General features: G+C 34.7%; 1 long non-coding RNA gene across 1 annotated transcript; it reads left to right on the top strand.

Annotated features, from left to right (window-relative positions):
* Positions 1-16,026: 16,026 nt before the first annotated feature.
* Positions 16,027-16,477, top strand: LOC109122909 (uncharacterized). Its single transcript, XR_002030431.2, has 2 exons — positions 16,027-16,111; positions 16,209-16,477. It is a non-coding gene; the product is annotated as an uncharacterized LOC109122909 (long non-coding RNA).
* The last annotated feature ends 5,400 nt before the right edge of the window (positions 16,478-21,877 follow it).

The following is a 21,877-nucleotide window of genomic DNA, read 5'->3' as shown; positions in this document are numbered from 1 at the left end:
TTTTTTTAAATAGAAAATATTGGAATATAATATATTTTTTATTTTAAATATAAATATAATGTAATATAATATAACATATCTAGTTGGATATGCTACTTTAAAATATCATATGCATAAAATATGTATATCTAATAATATCATATTTCATTAAAAATCATATCTTATGATATGTATGTTTTATCTAATGAGATATGATATCTTAAAATATACATATCTTATTTTATCCTATCTTATCAATCAAGTGTAGCCTACAAGTATATTGAATAGAAATATTATCGAGCACATAGGTAATGATAATTAAGAACATGAAAAATCGGATGAGAATTTGTATGCTACTCATGATTAATTATGTAGTAACATCACAAAAAGTTAGTGAAAAAAATAATTTCTATACTGGATTTGTCAATAAAATTTTATTTTTAAGAATAATTGGTAACTATTAGTAAGTGTTCTAGAGCAGTTTGCTACAGTATTTACAAACGGCCCATAATGTGCATTTTGTGTGTACCTTATTGTCCTATCTTCAAAGAGATTTGTTGGGGATTCCCCATTTTGATTGTCTTTTAGCTTATTACTGATTTTATACGCAGGTTCTGAGACACTCTGCAAATTAAGTAAAATATAAGGATCAGAGAATGGGAGTTGGATGGTATATATGAAGTGCAATTCTGAGCAGACGATGGAATGACTTGAAAGCAAGCACACGAGGGGTTGACACCTAAGGGAAATAATGGATTGGTGTCGTCTCCCAAGTGGCTCATATGGATTCACTGGAGACAGCTTGTTTATCTGCAGTGGAATCATTGGAAATGAGAGAAGACTGGACCAATGAAAACCCAAGAGGATTTAGACATATGGGCGGTGTTGGTTGGCATTTTGCAGTGCAGGCAGCCTTTGGGTGCTTTAGCCTTTTGTCCCTACCGCTCGAGATTACCGGGACAATACGTGAAGGACCCAAGTACGGTGTATGAAGCAACCATGGCCGCCGGCCATACTACTCCCTACTTTTTCCTTTATGCTATATTTGCTCAAGAAATATCAAAGAATTATTTTTTATGTTTGTTCTTACTATAAAATAAGATAAAAATTTATATATTTTCAAATTATTTAATTTTTATGTATAATAATTAAAATAAATAAATTGAATTTGAAATAGTATATAAAAATAATTTATTAATTTTAGTTATTTTTTAAAAAATCCGAAATTTAAAAAATAGAAAGAATGCAAACTAACAAAAGGAGAAAGAGAAAAGAAGACAAATGGGAGATAGGAAAGGTAGAAGGTTTGACATGGACTCTCATCTTTCATTTGTAGCATCACCCAATAGCTAAATTTCATTTTACTAAAAAGAATATTTGATTTTTTTAAAATCTTGAAATTTCATTTTACTCATTGTATTTCATTTTAAAAAGATAAAATAAAATAAAAAATAAAACTCTAATTGACTCTTAGAACGAAAATAAAACAACAACATGAAACTCATATCTGGTTAGGAGCTATGTTACTCATCAGGAAGGCAAAGAGACACCCCTCTAAACACGAGTTTAACGTGGTTTCTACAAATGAATTGTTGGAAAGATAGATGTTTAATTAATTTAATCAATACGAGATCTAATATTGGATATAACACAAATATGTTGATAAAGTAATGATGAATTGCATGATTGAATAAAATGGAAGGACTTGTCATATGATTCACATATCTTTGACTCATATGAATAAGATTCCAATTTCTTTAAATTTCAACTTACAAATTTTCTACCTTGGAATTAGCCCATAAGAGACCCAAAAATCAATTTAAAGAAGTGCAAATTAAGTTGACCAAGCCCAAAGAAATCATCTAAGGCCCATATCCATTATCCAAATGAAAAACCTAAATTAAGAAAAAAAAATATTCCAGCCCAAAATAGTTAGTTATCTATGTTCCAAATCCAATCAATTATTTTAGCCCCAATTAAATAATTAAAGACCCATGTTTAATTGAGTTATCCACATGGAACAGTCCATATTAATTAAGCCCGAGCCATAATCTTATGCCAATCCTAAAATATTAAAATTTAAATCAAAGCCTAAACTCACAACATATATCCAAATTTATCCAAATAGAACATTAAACCCCCCAAGGTCCGAATTTAAATAAAGCCCCACTCATAATCCAAGCCCATCCATGAATAAAGTTCAACACCCAAATCAAACAAATAAGTCCAAGCCCATAAATTAAAATCCATCAATTGAATTGGGTCATGTCCTTAAAATCTAGATAAGCTTATTGGGAGAATTATGTTTTGGGGGTAGATGGGTCCCCAAATTAACAAAAGGTTCATGTAACTCTTCAAATTGAGCTCAAGACCCAATGAAAGTATGGAAATTGAGTTGAAGGATATCATCCTTCAGTATTTCCAAAAATGCCCTTTGTTGATTTTGAGAAAAAAAATTAATATTTTTGAAAAATACTTTTATTTAATTTAATATTTTTTTTATTTAATTTAATATTTAAAAAAATACTTTTATGTAATTTAATATTTTTTAAAATACTATTATTTAATTTAATATTTTTTAAAAATAAATTTACTTAATTTAATATTTTTTAAAAATAAATTTATTTAATTTAATATTTAAAAAAAATTAATTTAATATTTTTTAAATACTTTAATTTAATTTAATATTTTTGAAAAAAAAATTTAATTTAATATTTTTGAAAAAAAAATTATTTAATTTAATATTTTTGAAAAAAAAATTATTTAATTTAATATTTTTGAAAACTACTTTTATTTAATTTAATATTTTTTTAAAAAAAATTATTGAAAAAAAATTATTTAACTTAATTTTATAAAATATTTTATATATGTTCTTAAAGGGTATATTTGTCCGTTACTATTTCATGTCCTTCAACTCAATTTGAAGAGTTATATGGACCTTTTGTTAATTTGAGGGCCCATCTACCCCCAAAAGGTAATTCTCCCTTAATTAATTGAAATAGAACAAACCTGCTAAGATAAAACAAATCCATTGAATTGAATGATGCAAATTTAGGCCCAACTTCCAAATCAACAAACAAAGGCCCAAAGTCCATGATTAAACACAAACTAATTTATTCCTGAGGTCCAAAATAATGAAATTTAAGTTGATAGACCAAACCCAACTTAAAACCAATATATATACACACATTTCAAAAGAACAATGATAAGATTTTATCATTTCATCCCTTATTTTATTTGATATAATATTTAATTTTATTAAGTTGAATATGATATAAAAGAGATCAGTCATCCCTATAGTTCTAGCACTTTATCTCTAAATCTTTCAAGATTTTTTTTGAAAAAAAAAAAACCTTTTTAGCAAGAAAAGTTATTTGCTTCACTAGCCATATAGAGGGTAGGTTCCATTAAGGAACACGAGGTGCTACGTCAAGAACTCGAAAAATGAATATAGGTATTGATCAACATAAGAACTTGGGGAATAAGTGCATATGAATAAAGTAAAACTATGTACATTTCTTTCAAATTGATAAATCATGTGGATTTTACATCTATATACTTTTTAGGGAACTTAGTATGTGATTTTTTGATATTATATGTTGTATCAAGTTGTGTGATTGATTATTCTCATACATAATATTATTCAACTATTGTTCATCGTTGATATATTCAACAATAAATTGAGTAATCATGATTAAAACTAAAATTTGGGTTATCTCCTTTGGACCACCCATTCACCATTTTCTACACAATTTGATTAATCAAGACATGAAAGTTCATGTACTACATATTACATAATGGAAAAGTGCTCATAATTATCTCATCCTTTAATTGTATTTTCATATTTATTCTTACTAATTGTTAACATGTCTTCTTATTTCAATACGTTATTTTTTTAAATTTTATTTTTCACCTTCATTCTTAACAATAGTTAACATGTCATCTTACTTGAATTAAAATAATTATTTTCATACATCTAATTCTAATTAAGTGGATGGGAATAAAGATAGACTTGCAATCTATATGTCAATAATGACAACAATGAAATATGTAGTAAGAGGAAAATCCATCAACTTTGAAAATAGTGAGGTTCAAGTCCCATTATCATTTATATATATTCATTTCTATTAATACTTGACATAATACTTTGCACCATATTTCTCCTTGTTTAAATTAAAATAATTACTTATTCTCAATTGTTTCATTCATATTTAACATTTCCATATTAAAATCAAAGTTTTAATTTATTGTATTTATATCATTTTCAAAATTAGGAAACACTTTCATTTCAATCTTTTCATATTCCCTAAAATACTTATACTTTTATATATATTGGTACCATGAGACTAGTTCTAGAAAATTCACTCGGGGTTTAGGTGCCCAAGAAGCATCTTTCCTGGGTATTTGGGTCAATATTGTCAAGCAAACGAAGTATGCGCTAGGAAGAGAATAGTGCAAAAAACAATATGTAATGGCAGACATGGCCACCCTTGGTAAAATGTTATTAAAGCGAATGTGTCCCATGAGTAATGGTTGAGCATGCTCATAAGTGCACAATAGTTTGATGTAACATGATGAAAATGGAGGGCAAGCAATTGAAGATTCTCAGTTTATAAAGAGAGGATATAGTCCAAATATAAGACATAGGAAAAAAAGAAAAAAGAAAAAAAAGAAAGAGAGGACAAAAAAAGTTAATGCTAACAATTGGTGTTGTTTGTGGGAATTACAACGCATAAACCACTCACCTAGAAAAACAATGACGGAAGACCTATGAAGTGAGCCTCGCATTGAGCAAGCCCATAACTAGGAGGATGGTAGCATAAAGAGTGCCTTGTAGGTAGAATTTGAAGCCTAATGTTTAGATGCTATGCTTTCTACTCCCTTTACCTCAAACAATGTCTTTTATGAACCACCAAGGGGGTACGTGATACCCAGGTTTACAATGTATGATAGGTCATATGATCCGTTCAATCACCTCATGCACTATTGAAAAGTCATGACATTGAACATAGGAAATGACAAATTGCTATTCAAAGTTTTCTTAGCAAGCCTCTAGGGACCCACACTAGCTTGGTTCCATTGTTTGACCCCAAATTCAATCCACAACTTTCACAAAATGTTAAAAGTCTTTGTGGCTCACATCCTATGCTCTACCTGGTAAAATTATAACATAGGAAGCATTCAACATATGAAAATAAAGGAAGATGAGACTTTGTGCCTCTTCATGTGACGATTTGACTAGGCCCTTTCACAAGTAGAGACCTATAACATGGACGCTCTCATGTAGACATTCAAGTAGTGCGTAAACTTAGGAACCCTGTTCTTTGAGTTGCTCTCAAAGAAGCCCCTATAAATAATTGATGATCTATTCCAAAGGACGAACACGTATGCTATGTTGGAAGATGATCTATTAGTGGCATCACAATAGCTTATAACCACAACACGTCCAACGCACTCCCCTTGTGACATTAGTAACAAATACTCCAATGTGGGGATTGGCTTAGGAGGGAAGAAGGCACAAGGTCGTGAGAAGACAACAAAATCACCATCAAATTAGACCCTCATGAACCTAACATACGCACAGTTGTCGCTTGCAATCACAACAATGCCCGAATTCAAATGGCTTTAAGCAATGAGAACTGAGCCAACACAAAGAGATCATGATAGACATTGTGAGTATTGTTAGGACATTGCGTCTTTTTTATATGTTGGCTATTTTGTTCCAATTTATGTTTGGCCATAAAAGTCTTTTTTGATAATGACTTGCTCTCCATTGAAGATCAATGGTTGCTATTTGTCCAACCGAGAAGTTATAAGTATGTATAAAAAGGTTTTACTTGTGGCATTTAAGGCTTATTTGAGGTATAAAAGGTTCAGTATCATTTTTGGACTTAAAATGTTTTAAAATAATTTTTCAAAAGAAGCAAGGATTGCTTAAGCGATTAATTTCGCTTAAGTAGTTAGCCCGTTCAAGTGGTAAGGACCGCTCAAGTGGAGCGCTTAAGCGGTCTAAGACCACTCAAGCGGTCATGTTAGTCCTGTCAAGTTTAGAAGCATATTTTGAATGAATTTCAATCAAACTCTAATTTGGAAACTTAAGATATCGAATCCTTAGGGTTTTTTTTCCTATAAATACCTTTCTTGTAACCCTTTGAGGATTAGAGATTGTGGAGTTTTTGGGAAGATTGAAAATATGTCGTTTGAGAAACCTCTAATTCTTCAGAGAGAGACTCCTTGAGAGAAGGCCTAATTACCCTGCCATTCCTGATCTTTCATTCAAGGATTTGATTTTTTGAATTGTTGGTTGAAACCTTAATCCATTCAGAGGGATCAATCGAAGGATCTACTAGGGAGCAATAGGGAGTTGTTGCATCGTGGATGTGGATTAAGTTGTAGGTACTAAAGAGAAAGTCTTTAGAGTAAAACGACTAGGTAAATTTGTATAACTTGATTTCTAATAATGGATTTAGATTGGTAGGTCTTATACCTCGTTATTTTTTAGCTCCCCAAGTTTGTGGGGATTTTCCACGTAAAAATATTATTCCTCATTATCTATATCTTTTATATTTGATATTCTGTTTGAATTGCCTAGAATAGGTTAAATTGATTAATCCTATTATATTATGGGACTTTCTTAAAAAAATCCATATCTATTTATTCCTACTTATATTTTGGTTGATAACATTAATCATCTTGAATTGATTGGTTAATTGATTATTAAGATTGTTGGATTGGTTATCTTGGTGTTTGTGGTTACTTATAACTAATTATTGATTTGTTGGGAATTATTGTTAAGTTTGTTAGGTTGGTTATTTTGATGGTTATTGTTTATCCCTAACATATCTCAACATATATTTTAGATATTAATAATTATTTATCTTTATCCCTAACCAAATGTAGGGTATCCCAAAAATTAAAGATCATATTTTTATATACCTAAAGATTCTAGGTATAACCATTTATTTATTTGAGACATCTTTTATATCTATTGGAGTAAGAAAAGTTTGTTATAATTTATAAATATTGTTTTAAAGTTTTTAAATCACCCATTCCCCTTCTCTCATTTCTGGGTGTTCCCTATTGGATTTTCAACTATTATTTAAGTGCTATTAAGAGTAATACCCATTTTTCAAGTATCAGAAGGAGCACAACCACACCATTGAGGAGTGTTGGCACTTGAAGTACTTAGTGGAAAAACTGATTCAAGTAGGAATTTTGAAGCAATATGTTGCACACATAGTAGCACCAGCCATAGGAAACACTTAGGCCTCAAGGTCCAAACAATTCAGATAATAAATTCAGCTTTGAATACTTCATCCCCAACCATTTTAGTAATCCAAGGATGGTTGTCTGATCGACAGTGGGAATCCACACATAAAAGACGGGCAATAATACAGGCTACAACCAGAATGGAGTAGGTAAGTACGATGAGTATAGGACACTACTCCTTTGAGCCTAGGAGTGAGAAATAGATAGATGGGGTCTTAACATTCTCCTTGGCAGACTTAAAATGGGTGGCTATCCCATCTAAGGGTGCCTTGGTACTAGAACTTTTAGTGTTAAAATTCGAAGTATGTTGAATTTAGATAAACCTAGACAGTTTCATAGATTTGCTACATGTGTCTACATTCAAACAAACGGGGTTTGCTTTGTCTTCTCTCGAAAGCCTAAGCAAACTATTGAAATGGTTTATAAGATCAACCACAAGGTCCATTGGGGAGATGGAATTATCAGTTAAGGTCGGCCCTACCACTTTAAATGTGCAATTTTCGGTAGTAAGTGATCCCTCTCCCTACAATGCAAAATTAAGGTGAGCATGGCTGAATGAAATGAAAGCCACCCTCCTCATTGTATCATCAAAAGATGAGTTTCATGACTCATCTTAGGTACTTTCTTTGGGAGTCAATTAGTATTGTGGCAATGTTACCAAATAGGGCTTAAACAATCTAAGCTATAGAACGAAGGAGCCCTCGAAGGCCTAGATGAACAATGAAGATAACGACTATTGTATGAGATGAGGCTAAGAAGTGTGAATCTTTGATAGTTGATCCCTTAATCCATGTGGGCATGATCAAGGATAGGAAGATAAGTTCACATTTGTTGGGGCAAATCTCTACCTAGAAGAAAATGGTCGAATTGCAAAATTCCTTAGGAGGAACATAGATGTTTTTGCATGGGAGATGACTGATATGTCAAGAATCTCCCCAAACTGATGTGTGACAAGCTTGGAATCTGGCATGGTACAAAACTTATAAAATAGAAGGTAAGGAAGTTCCAACCTAAGCAATAGAAAATAATCCAGAAAGAAGTAAAAAGACTTTTGGAAGTTGAGTTCATTTAGGAAGTGTTTTACTTGGATTGGGTATCTAGGAGGGAAATGGCACATGTGCGTCGATTTTATCAACTTGAATGAAACATGTCCAAAAAATAGCTTCCCCATTTCTTGCATCAATCAAATAGTTGATTCTACTTTCGAACATGAGCAACGTTCCTTCATGGATGCCTTTTTAGGCTATAATAAAATGCTATGGTATTCCCCTAATTAAGAGAATATGACATTCATAACTCTTTAGGGTTGTATTGTTACAACATAATGCCTTTCGGGCTAAAAAATGCAAGGGTAACATACCATTGTTTAATGACTAGGACATTCAAGCCAATATTGTGAAGTACAATGAAAGTCTATATCGATGACATACTAATTAAAAACAAGAAGTGCACCAATCATATCATGACCTAGAGGAAGCATTCAAGTTGTTGCGATGGTTCGAAATAAAAGTGAACCCCTACAAGTGCGGCTTTAGGGTGGGGATAGGTAGGTTATCAGGCTTCCTCATGATTGAAAGAGGGATAAAAGTAGATCTCGAGCAAATAAGGGGCATTAAGGAGGTGCAACGATTGACTGGAAAGCTTGTAGCACTAGGACGATTCATCTCCCATTCCACTAATCGACTTTAGCCATTTTTTTAAGTCTTACGTAACATGAAATCATATGAGTGGACCGACAAGTGTGAAACAATGTTCCTCTTGATCAAACAGTACATGGTCCCTCATTCGATGCTTAGTAGTCTACAAGCAAGGGAAGTACTGTGTATGTATTTAGTCACCTCATAGGTAGCAGTCACCACAATGCTATTTAGAGTCAGCGAGCAAGGATAACAATAACTATTCTATTACATGAGCAAGGCTTTGATTCAAGTAGAAGAAAGGTACACTTTAATAGAAAAGATGGTCTTAGCACTACAAATGGCGATGAAGACGTTATACCCATATTTCTAAGTGCACCTGGTAAATATGTTGACAAATTTTCCATTCAAGGTGAATTTATAAAAGTCAAATTTGTTAAGATAGATGGTTAAGTGGTTTGAAAGCTAAGTGAATTTGGAATTCGTTTTCTCTTATAGCTTTCAATCAAGGAATGGGTTTTGGCCTACTTCCTCATAGAATGGCAACGATTCGGCATAAAAACCCAAACATTGAAAGCCCCATGGTGGATTTTGTATGTAGAAAAGGGATAGGCTCATTTTGCAATCACCACGAGGGATCGAGTAGAGTAGACAGTGCAACTAGGCTTTCTAGACTTCGAATAATGAAACCAAATATGAAGTGCTCATAATTGAGCTAGAGTTAGTCGTAGCCCTCTTCGTAGAATAGCTAGTCATAAATAATAACTCATAGCTCATTGTGAATCAAGTGTAAGAGGAATACAAGGCAAGGGATGAGCAGATGATGCACTACCTCAAAACGGTAAAGCGGGTACATGCCAAAATCAAGGAGTGGTGCATCATTCGAGTGCCCAAAGAAGACAACTCTTAGGTAGACGCATTGGTCAGAATCGCAGTAGGAATACACATTCTCTAAACGATATTTCTCCCTATGTATTACTAGGCCAATTCATTTTGTTTATCCCTCACTTCTTCCATTTAGGGAGCAAATTAGTCAGGTTGAAAGTTGTAGCCTATGTTGGATGGACTTAATAGTAGAATATTTATTGCATGACAAGCTGCTTAAAGATTGACATTTGGCATATTGGATTGCATCATCATATCTCAGTATAACATCATACAAGGAGAGTTGTACTAATGGTCATTTTGAGGCCTTTATCTAAAGTGTCTAAGATCTAGTAAAACCCAATATGTTTTGTCAAAACTGCATGAAAGTGTGTGCGAAACCCATCCGAGGAATGGAAGTTAGCCCATCGAGCTTGTTCCCAAGGGTACTACTAGCTAATAATGGTGCGAGAATGTGATAGATGCCAAATACATGCCTGGATACCCCGTCTCTTGTCAGATAACTTGACTCCACTAAGCAGCCCTTTGTCATTTTCCCAGTGCGAAATTAACATTGTAAGGCCACTCTTGATGACACCCGCATAAAGAAAGTTGCTTCTTGTTGTAACAAATTATTTAGCAAATGGGTTGAAGCTGAAGTGTATTCTACCATAAAAGATGGAGATGTCATAAAATTCATTTGAAAGAACATTGTGTGCCGATTCGAGATTCCACAAATGATAGTCTAGTTTACAAGCATTTTTGCAAAGAATTGAAAGTAAAAAGTATTTATTCCAATCCAAGGTACCCTCAATCCAATGGTCAAACAGAGGCAACCAATAAGTCAGTAATATATGCCCTAAAGAAATGGTTATCTAGAGCGATAGGAAAATGGGTTGAGAAATTGCCTAGAGTGATGTGGGCACATCGAACAATGCAAAAAAGCTCGATTGGGGAAACACCTTTCAACTTGGTATTCGAGATGGAATCTATGATCCCAATTGAGATAGGATTGCCAACTCTATGAACCTCCATGGTTGTACAAGATTCAAATAGGGAATCTTTGAAAGCTAACTTAGATTAGGTTGATGAACTACGAGAGGTCACCTTGATAAGAGCAAAGGCATACAAGTAGCAAGTGGCTGGCTGCCTATTACAATAAGAAAGCAAGACCTCAGATCTGAAGACCTAGTGATATGGTCCTGTGGTGGGTATTCAAAAACACAACCAATCCAAGGACAAGAAAGCTTTAAGCCCACAAGGAAAGTCCACATGTGGTGAGAGAAGTTGGTCAGAATGGGTCATATTATTTAAGAAGTTTGAGTAGGGAACTCATTCCTCGACCTTGGAATATTTCTAATATAAAAAAATACTACTAGTAAATAAAAGGTGATTTATCAAAATTTGAAAAGTGAATAGTGATAGCAATGTGTACATATCTTGGATTTATAGCAGTAACAAAGCCATAGGACAAAGGTGTTGAGGAAGCCTAGAAAAGCAAAAATGGCCAAAATGAAAAATCTGCCAAAGAGTATCGAGCTAAAGGCATTAAAAGCCCCAACATTAAAACTGGTTGAGGAAAGGTAAAGTCTTATATAAAAAGGCCAAGGGCCAACCATATTTTTAATAAAGTGACCTTAAAAAAAAATGTAACGTTGTATTAAAAAATAAAAAATAAAGGTGCATATAAAGCACGATAAGAAAAACATAAAAATTGTTTGAGAAAAAAAATGATGAGTAGTCAAACATCAATTTCATCAATCGGGGTTTTCTCAACCCCACCATCAGTAGGATCTGGTATGCCCTTTGTCTTACATGTTGCCTTCATAGTCAGGGCAGCTTCTTGGTGTCCAAGCATTAGTTCATTTTCCACCTTTGTATTTGGAGTGATTGCCTAGGCATCGAGAACATCTGTCCTAACTATGACGATCGTCTCAAAAGCAGGCGAGTATGAGGAGACTTTCTCTTGATGAAATTCCTTTTACGATTATGAAGTCTTCATTGGTGTCAAAGTCCATAAGGATTTTATGTTTTTTCTTACAATGTCAATAAACATATTTGTACATCTCATCCACCTGCTTAGTGAAATCTATGGCCAACTTCCTTTTTTGGTTCAGTGTGGCTACTTTCATCTACTCCAACTCAATCCAAGCTTAAGCTAACTCTTCAAGGTTTTTTTGTTGGGTAGTGAGAAGTTCTTCATGTTCTGTTTTCAAATTTTCACACTCAACACGAAGGGTGCATACAAATGCTTGAAGAACCTTATTTCCTTGTCAGTTTTGATATTCTCCTGGCGTACCAACTCCATTGCAACTTCCAATGTTTTTTGTTTTTCTCTTACTTGAGGTGTGTAAATTCCTAACTTATTTTTTGCCTCCAATTTGTCGATAAAGAGCAATCAAAACCAATTTAAATCATGTATCATAACAATTTCCTACATCTAACAATATTTTTTTTGATAAAATGATATGACGACGTTAGTAAAAAAGCCAATTAGAAACTCAAAGTAGATAATTACCATCTCAGTGAATTGGCCACCATCTAAACCCCCAATCACTGTGATTGATTGAACCATGCACACCAGAGTGCCTACGGAGACGTTGGAGGATATATTCAATTCTGGATGCTCGAGGGCCTCCACCTTAACTCACTCCATCAGAAGGAATAACGCCTTAACATCAAAAAGTGGAATGTCTAGGGTAGTAAAAGAGGGGAATTGATTTAGAATCCTATTCATCTCATTTGAAGATAAATCCCTACTAGGTGGGAGCTTTGGAGGTGCATAGAGGTGAAGGCTAGACACCATAACTTTGCCTTAGATTGCTTGAAGAGGAGAAGGTACACTAGTCCCCTATGGTATAGGAGAAGTCGAGATGGTAGGGGGAATACCAATTGGGGTAGGGTTAGCAAAAGATGATGAAGTCTTAGTCTTCTTTCCCTTACTTGTCTAAATTTTGTAGGTAGCAACCAAATTGGGAGTCTCATCTTCCATCTATTCTAGATCTTCAAAAATGACAAAGGTAAGACAATTAGGACAAAAAAATTAGCTAATGTGGGCCCCTTGAACCCGCTCAAAAGAATGAAGGGATGAATTTGTTTTAGACTTAGAAAGGGTAGGTTGATGACAAGATCTGGATTTCGATGCCTAAGAAGTTTCTCCAATTGCTTTGTTGGCTCAAGTCTAATGTAAAGTACCTTTACTCTTATTTTCTTTCTCGACGTGCAAAGCAACCCTTGCCTCGAGATCCACTATGTGGGCAACCTCATATTAATGAAGATATTTCATAAAGAAATGCACAATGGATACTAATGGGTTTGAAGTGATGCAAGAGAGAACTTGCGATATAAATGGATCAACTCAAGAAAGAACGACTCTCAAATTTGATTCAAAAAGTAAGAAAGTGTACAACTATTGAATTGTGCTAATATAGTATAAGTGGTTGAGTCGAGGCTTTCTCTATCTATTCAACTTGATGGCCTAACTCTACTCAATTGGGTGAAAAAAAGAACCCGTGTAAGCAATTGAAAAAAAAATTAAAAGAAAAAATCACCATAGCGATAACGTACTCAGAATATCCATAGTATGGTTCAAATCATAATGTTGTTGAGGACTCCAAATTTTTGGACACAATGACATGCCCTAGAACCCAACCTTTGTTGGAGTTAAAAAAACTTGTCACCATCTAGAAAATCGTCTATGAGCTAAGAGTAGAAATTTTCTTCATTTGTTTCGCTTCATATATAGATAAACAAAATCTCCAGCAAGGAAAACTCCAAATTGAAAAGATATATGGTTTAGAACACTACACCCCATTAGAATGTGAATAGTGTTTGAGTGGTTGTGAGAAAGAGGAATTTGGGAAAAATCAAGGAATTGTCTCACTAAAGTAAAAACTTAAGCCTGACGTTAAACTATTCTTAGGAGAAACACATCGAGTGCAAGGAGCAGTCACTCGTGACCTTATTCTGAGTTAGAACAACATAAACATCATCCAGGATTAGAAATGAAGATCAAAATTCATCAATAGAAAAATCATTCACTATGCCAACATGAGGTTGTACAATAGCACTTGAGGTTGCTCTAGGTTTTTTTTTTCGTTGAGGGATCCTTTCATTTCTCCATTAACTTAGAAGCTAGAGCTAGCTAGGTTCTAATATAATGAAATGGGATCTTGGGTAAGGAGCCAAAAGCGTAAGGTAAAAATCAGGAATAGCAAAATTAGGGCTTATCAATCCATGTTAATTAAGCCCTAGTGACATAAATAAATTGCAAAAAAGTTGGGGATGGAGAAGACTCCAAAAGAGAAAATATAGGAATCAATGAAGCTAGGTTGTGTCCCATCCAAACACAAATAAACCTTAAGCCACTACCGAAAGCACAAGGAAAAAGTATACAATGGAGAAAGAATGAAATATTGACCTTGCTGAGTGCAGAAAAGTCTAATATTTGGCCTTTAGAGTAAAGTGTGTAGTCGATTTCCTATTGTCGAAGAAGATACCAAAACCAGAGCCAAAGCTCCGCTAGGAGAAATCACAAGTAAGGAAAGACTCACGTGGAACAAAGAGACATAATAGTAAGGTGATGAAGGATAAGGGCAGACACTAACCACTCCAGTAACTCACCTTGCTTGATGAAACCGATATGACCACTGGCGCAAGGCAATAGGAGAAGTAGTGGCGAAGAGCCAACTAATTATGCAAAGTCACCACATGGAGTGAGCATCATGACAAACATTAAATGTGGAGAATTTTGAAAAATGAAAAAGAGCAGTTCCCCTTCAATCCCAATCTTGATTTCTAATGCATCTACCTGTTGGTGTACGACTAGAAATAGGAAGATTGTTGGTACCAAGACACTTGCGTCCAACAAATTCACTCAGGTTCAGGCACCTAGGAAACATCTTTCCTGGGCATTCAAGTCAGTCTTGTCAAGCAAATGAAAAATGCGTTGGGAAGAGAATAATGCAAAAGATAATGTATAGTGGTAGACATGGTCACCCTTAATAAAATGTTATTAAAGCGAATATGACCCACGAGTGAGTAACAGTTGAGCATGCTCATAAGTGTGCAAAAGTTTGATGTAACGTGGTGAAAGTGGAAGGCAAGTAGTTGAAGATCCTTTATTTATAAAGAGAGGATATACTCCAAATATAAGACATAAGAAAAAAAAAAAAGGAGAACAAAAAAGGTTAATGCTAACAATTGGCGTCATTTGTGGGAATTAGAATGTTGAAGGCACTCACCTAGAATAGTGAAAAAAATTAAATTTAATAATTTAAAATTTTCAATACAAATTGCATTTTAACCATCTTTAATAAAAATTATATCATTTAGTGAAATTGTTTCATTTTAGAAAAAACAATAGAATTAATATGCTTTTGAAAATTTTTTTATATACTTTTTATGAATGGATGGATTTTGTTATTTTAATTATTGTGATATTGTTTTATTTCTATTAGTTTAACACAATTGTGTGAATTAAAATTTTGATTATTTTTTATATTATGCAACATTATATCTAGATTTTCAATTTAGAAAATTTTAATATATATATATATATATATATATATATATATATATATATATATATATTGACTATAAATTTATTCTTCTCATCAATTTTCTTTAATTTTTAAAAATTTTTTTTTGCAAATTAAAAAATTCATTAACAAATTAAAATTTTAGTTTGAGGAACATAATTAGAAAAATCTGTATAAAATACAACGTACATTAATATATTTATATTTAATATTTAAAAATAATTTTTATATATTTAACCACATAATATAATATTTTTATTTATCAATTTGAAATCTTTTAATTGTGAATATCATCAATAAAGAAATTAATTACTAACTAAATAATAAAATATAAAATGAATGATTTCCAAATAGTATTAAATGTGAAAGAGATTTTATGCCTTTCAATAGTTAATATTAGGATGTAATATAATTTTTGTTTTGAATAAATATCAAATATTGAAATAAAATAGATTTTTTATTTCATTTTTTTACTTATATAAACCTACCATAACCATGTATCAGATTATTGGAGATAACTATATTGGGGATACCATATCCTATAGAAAATAAATTTTTAGGATTTGCCTATTAAAATGATATCCTATATGATATGCATATCATATTCTATTTTATACTGTCAATCAAATATACTAAGAGAGATTTTTTCTTTTTTTTACAATAAAATATCTTATGGTTTCACCTATAAATATGTGCGATGGAAAAGCCCATCTTACTCTACTACAAACAAGGCCAACACTATACTTACAAATCAATATATAGATATGGAGAAAGCTTCAACTAAGTTTGTTTTCTTGGTTGCTCTCTTAATCATTGCTTCATGTTAGTTTCTTTTCTCTTCGTATATTAATATTTGGTTAATTGTTTTATGTTACATTTGGGTATAGTATATGTGATGAAATTAATCATATGGTGGCAGGTTTTCCAATGGGAGGTGAAGCAAGAAGAGTAGTCTCATGGCGTTGTAGTGTTCCAGACGACTGCAAATTTCTTTGTCCAACTTGTCCTCCCTGTAAATGCATCAATCATGTGTGTGATTGTGATATTAAGAAGCTCACACTCGAAACCATCATTGGACAGCAAGGAAACTAACTCAAGTGTTTCTTTGCATTATATATCACATTGATGAGCATATGAGATGTGCAATCAATAATAAAAATAAATAAAAGATGATGGCTACTGTTTCAATTTCGTTTTTCTTCTTTATTTAATAAAAAAAAGTTGAAACTGTTATACCTCGATCCCTATTAGATAACCATGCGGGAATTGTTGGCATTGTGCTAGCTAGATACAGGTCCATCTAGCTTCACTAGAGTTAGACGGACTTCTTCAATGCACAAAAGGATGTCCGAACAAGTGGCCCAAGCACGCTCCTCCAAAGCTTAAGTTAGAATCTAGTAAGAGTGAATTCAACTTTTTGAATGGCTATGTTCGCATGTACCTTTTTCATGATTTTGGAGGGGTTCGTATAGAACATATGGCGTCATTGGCACAATGTTGATTGTCCATTCACGCCTTTCTTACAATGATGATCATCGTCGTGGTGGATACTATGCCTTAATAAGGTAGTCAATTGCCATCATCTTAGCGTGGATTGGGTAATCATACTTGTTAGAAAAAATAGGCTAGTCCAATCTAAGGTAATCACCTTAGAGGGTGAGTGAATAGGGTGATGATCTCTTTTTTCAAATTTAAATTGTATGAATGCAAGAGACAATTATATGCAAATATATAATAAAACAATATAAAAACAATTGCATATAAAGTAAAAGAATAAGGAAGAGAGAATGTAAACACAATATTTTTATAGTGGTTCGACGCAACTTGGCCTACATCCACTTTCCTCTAGCTTCCATCCCAAGCTTGAGGTTCCCTAATTTAAGGCTTCCAAACCAAGCCTTTAAGCAATAAAATTGGATTATGGTTCCAATCCATCCTTTTGGACTTTTTGCTTCAAACACCATTTACAAACCTCAAGAGATACCTCAATCTTGAATAACCCCTCAAGTGATACCCCACACTTGAGAATCCCTAAGTGATATCTCACACTTAGATTCTTCCTCTCAAATATTTAGAAATAAAGATAATAATGGATCTCACAAAATCCTAGTACAAAACTTTAGGACTCAAATGATACAAGAAAACTAGGATTGAATGGTGCACTAATGATATGCAAGCTTTAGAATAATGGTGCACTCAAAACTAATCTCTCTCAAGGCTCAAATATATTCAAGAAAGGTCTAGGAAGGTTAAACTCTAGAAAAAATGAAGATTGGAGCTTTTTTATAGAGAAAAAAATGCCAAACTAGCTGTTGGGGATTCCATCGATTGAGTTGGGGGTCGATCAGTTGACCAGCCATTAGCATTTAATGCTTGACAGGTGATCGTTGGACCTCGACCACCCCTTGACCGGACTTTGACCAGTTGAGGTGGGGATCGACCGGTTGAGGTTCAACCTTGACCGATTAAACAACCGTTCTAGAATAGAGAAAAGGTTTTCTTGCACTCCTAGACCAATTTAGCTAGGGATCGACCGATTCCTCATCCGGTTCAACTGGTTGAGCCGTTTTTGGCCTATAACTAATTTTTTTCAACTTAAAACCTTTTAAACAAGTTTGGAAAACATTTGACACAAGGTTTTAGTTGAAAACATGAAATCATCCAATTTTAAAGGATTTAAAATAAAAAAAACTCTTGGATGATTTTGGTGTATAAGTAAAGAATGTAATGCATAAAAATCCTTATGCACCAACAACCTTACAAAGAGATCTTATGAAGCTTGGGTCTTGAAAAACACTTCTCTTTGAGGTCTTATTCTTTTTAATGATTTCTCTTTGGCTTAATTTGTCTTTGTGATTCCCACTTTGGAAATTGTCTTGCCTAATCACACTTGAAATATAATCATTAGTTCTAAACCTTGTTTTGTTATCATCAAAACTAAGATTAACCAAACCTTGGTTTCACAATACAAAACAAAAGTTGCTAATGGGTGTCGTTTGTTGGTTGTCATGTAAGAATCTCAAACCACATCGTTGACTGTGCATTTGTGTTTTGTTAATGTCGTTGATTGCGTGTAATGGCTGATTGACATTGATTTTTAGGTGTAAATGTCATCTAGATTGTCGCTCAAGCATTGAGTGTGATTAATTATGTGTCAAATGCTTGGAATTTTCAGTTGGGTTGGTTTGTTTATCTGGAAGTCCTAGTTGGCTTAGTTTGTCAATTTCATCTGGCATTGGAAAGAAAGAAATATGACTTTCCTTTTGCACTAGACGGAACTTGTCTTGGTCCTAACAGATTGCTTCCAGATGGATTATCTACTTACCTTGGACGACCAAAAGGTCTTGAGCTTAGGAAAGACACGTGGAGGGAAGCTTCACACAATGCCTCTTAATCTGTCTGCCTCTATCCGATAGGGTTGCTGATAGGTTAGGGTATGACGAATTGTCTATTTTTCAAGTTTTGGGGTGCCAAGGGATGTGTGTCATTTGGTGCCTTAATGATAGGTCGCATTGACCAAGGTTGGCTGTCAGGCGATGTGTCATTTTATTAATCTTGGTAAGTGTTGTCAAACAGCGTGTCTCTTGGGCTACCTAGGTTTCCGTTCCATATAAATAGTAAGGTCTCACCCATTTGGTTCACTTTTTGACTTTTTGTTCTGAGAACTACGTTGATCTGTGCAGGTTTCCACATGGCCCAGGCCTGTCGGATCTAATGGACAGAAAATGAGTTACTTCTTCCAATGGATGGCCTTAACAAGGTGGATGAAAAAATAATAGAGTCGGGCGCTTGAGGCCGGATCGCCTAGTTGGGGACTTGTCCAAGCAGGAGTTCTAGGTTCATTTTCATATTCCGGACACCATCTTGATTCAGTTAATAGAGGGTGAAGCTTTATCGTTAGTTGACATTTCGAATAACATGATATACTTTACCAATGAGAATTTTGTTACAAAGCTCTGTTTTCCCTTTCCGTCCCTTCTCAAACAATTTATTCACTTCACCTAAATTCCATTTGCTTTCCTTCATTTGAACGTTGTATGGATACTGATGAGGTGCAATGTGTTGGACATGTTCTTCTGATTAGATCTCTCACTGTTGGAAATCTTGTTCATTTACACTATCAAGATGAGCCCAAATGAGAGGTTCAACTTGTTTGCCCATATTCATTCTCTCCAGTTTGTGACCAATCTTCAGAACTCGAGCAAAGGTTGGGCCAAGGGGCATGTTTTAGTGTCCGACCCTTGGAGTAGTTCATCTAAGGGTCCGGACAGAATCTCGTTGGAGATTCCAAGTAGACTATGATTTTATCACTTTCATTTTGTCTTGCTGTTATTTCCTCATTGTTGCTAATCTACTCACGATCTTTATGTTTGTCTAATGTAGGTAAGGAAAGGTGGGGACGCCTTGTAGAGTGGATGGAGAAGGCTTCATTCACCCATCTTAACAAGTTGTTCGAAATAGATGTTGCTGAACGGGCTCACAACGTTCTCTTATCGAACAAGAACCTACAGGTGCTGATTGAAAATCCCAAGCTATTTATCATCCCAGTGTTTCCCCGGCTAGCTCCTTCGTCTCTGGAACCTGGTGAACTTTTCATGCTGAAGGATTTACTTTTCTATGAGGTTGCTTGTTTGGCTGATTCTGAAGCACGTCAGACTCGTTTAAAGGAATGAAAGAAGAAATGCCATGAGGGAACGTTAAGGCAAGCTTCAGTATCTAGCCATCCGACTTCCAACTCCATTGTCCATTCTTCTGCCTAAAAAAAGAAACCCGCAGCTCACCCCATCTTGAAGGTGAGAACACCGTCTTCATCATCTACTTCATCTCCTTCATCTTCTCCATGCTCTTCATCTTCCAATGACAAAGTAGAAGTAGGGGTGAACCGGCTGATGCCCCCTATTATTTGTGAGGAGGAGGAAGAAGAGGAGATGACCTCCAACTTAAGAGCCAGATTTCACAAGAGGTAGCGTAAAGGTCTATCTGAATCTATTGCTATTGACCTTTTTCCTTCAAAGAAAAGCTATTCAACACCCGGTCTGAACTCTCCATCCAAGTCAACACCGCCGACTCCTGCTACAGTCATTGCTTTGAGCCTATATGAAAAACCTTCAGCTATTGATGACATTTCCCATCACTAGATGAGGAAGCCCTTCATCGTCTTGGGAAACATCAATGAGGATTCATTCAAGTGCTTAAACTCTTATCCTCTCCCCCTAAAGCCAGCCTATGTCCCCAGTCGGGAGGAAGTGTCTGAGTTTCTAAGCCATATCCCCTTTTTCACCAAAAGAGAGTCTGTAGTACAGGACATGAGGATGCTTTTTTCGGTTATGCAACAAATTCTGGTTGAAGTGGGCGAAGACCCTAGCTAGTTTCCATGGCATGTCTTCTTTACTATACTCTAGACACTGTCATTTCCCGCATTATTCATATGAAGGACTACACTATTTTTTAGACAATGGAAGTGGTAGGCCATCCTCCTCCTTTGCACTTGTGATTTTTATCATTTTTCCTTTAGTCTCTTGTTTCATAATGATCTTTGTTACCCCTAGGTGATAGTCGGAGTTCGTAACCTCATGCGGCAACGAGCGTACATTTTCTAATGACTGGAAGCAGTTAAAACAATGAAGACATACATTGCCCATAACATGGACGAAAATGAGGAGCTCTTAGCTGGCTTGGAGATGACAAGGAGTGAAGCTATTGCTCTCTGGAAGCTAACTGAGAAGGGTGTTTGTTTACTGAGGAAGGTCGAAAAAGAGAAGAAAACGTTCTAGGCCAAGGCTTGCCGGTTGGCTGAGGAGATTGCAACTACGGTTGTCGAGAAGGAGACAGCTGAAAAAGAGACTACTTGGCTGAGGCAGGAACTACAAGATCTCCAGACAGGGTTTGCCGCTCAGAAAGAGGATTTAGAAGCAGACTATCAAAAGTAGGTAGATGACATGTTCTTCTATGGCTATTGGTGTTGTATGAAGAAGCATGACATTGCCAACGATACTCATAACTTCCCTTATGATGATGGGGATGATGAGTTTTTGGGTGGCCTTGCCCAAGGGGATAGGCCTACGCCAGGAGACAGACATGCTTTAGGAGGCAGACCTTCAACTGAAGACGACTCCCATGGCGAGTAGACTTGACTTCTTTTTCATTTCTTTACTTTGGCCAGTTGTGGCCTAGACTTTCATACTTGGACATATAATGCATGTTCTTTTGAGTTTTTTCTTCAATATGACTGCACTTATTAATTTTTCTTCAAGTATGCTTTCTTTAGCTGTTTGTTCTTGTTACACTATTTTCATAAGCAACTTTTATTGATAATATTGCTTTAAGTTGGTTATGTTCCATGGGCGGAGCAGGGGCTTACCGTCTAGTGTTTGGAGATGATATGCCCTTGAGTCTCCTGCCTTAATTACAACATAAGGTCATTCCCAATTAGCTTGTAGCTTTTTGGCTCCCACTTTAGCAGTGTTTTCGAAGACTTTTTTGAGGACCAAAGATCCTGCCTGAAAAAATTGTGGTCGTGCCCTTTTGTTGTACTTATCGATTGCTCTTTGATGGTAAGAAGCTATCTAGATAACTACAACTCCTCAC

The sequence above is a fragment of the Vitis vinifera genome, chromosome 7, assembly GCF_030704535.1.
Source record: "Vitis vinifera cultivar Pinot Noir 40024 chromosome 7, ASM3070453v1".
Taxonomy (NCBI): domain Eukaryota; kingdom Viridiplantae; phylum Streptophyta; class Magnoliopsida; order Vitales; family Vitaceae; genus Vitis; species Vitis vinifera.
This window is presented reverse-complemented; position numbering and strand designations above follow the sequence as displayed.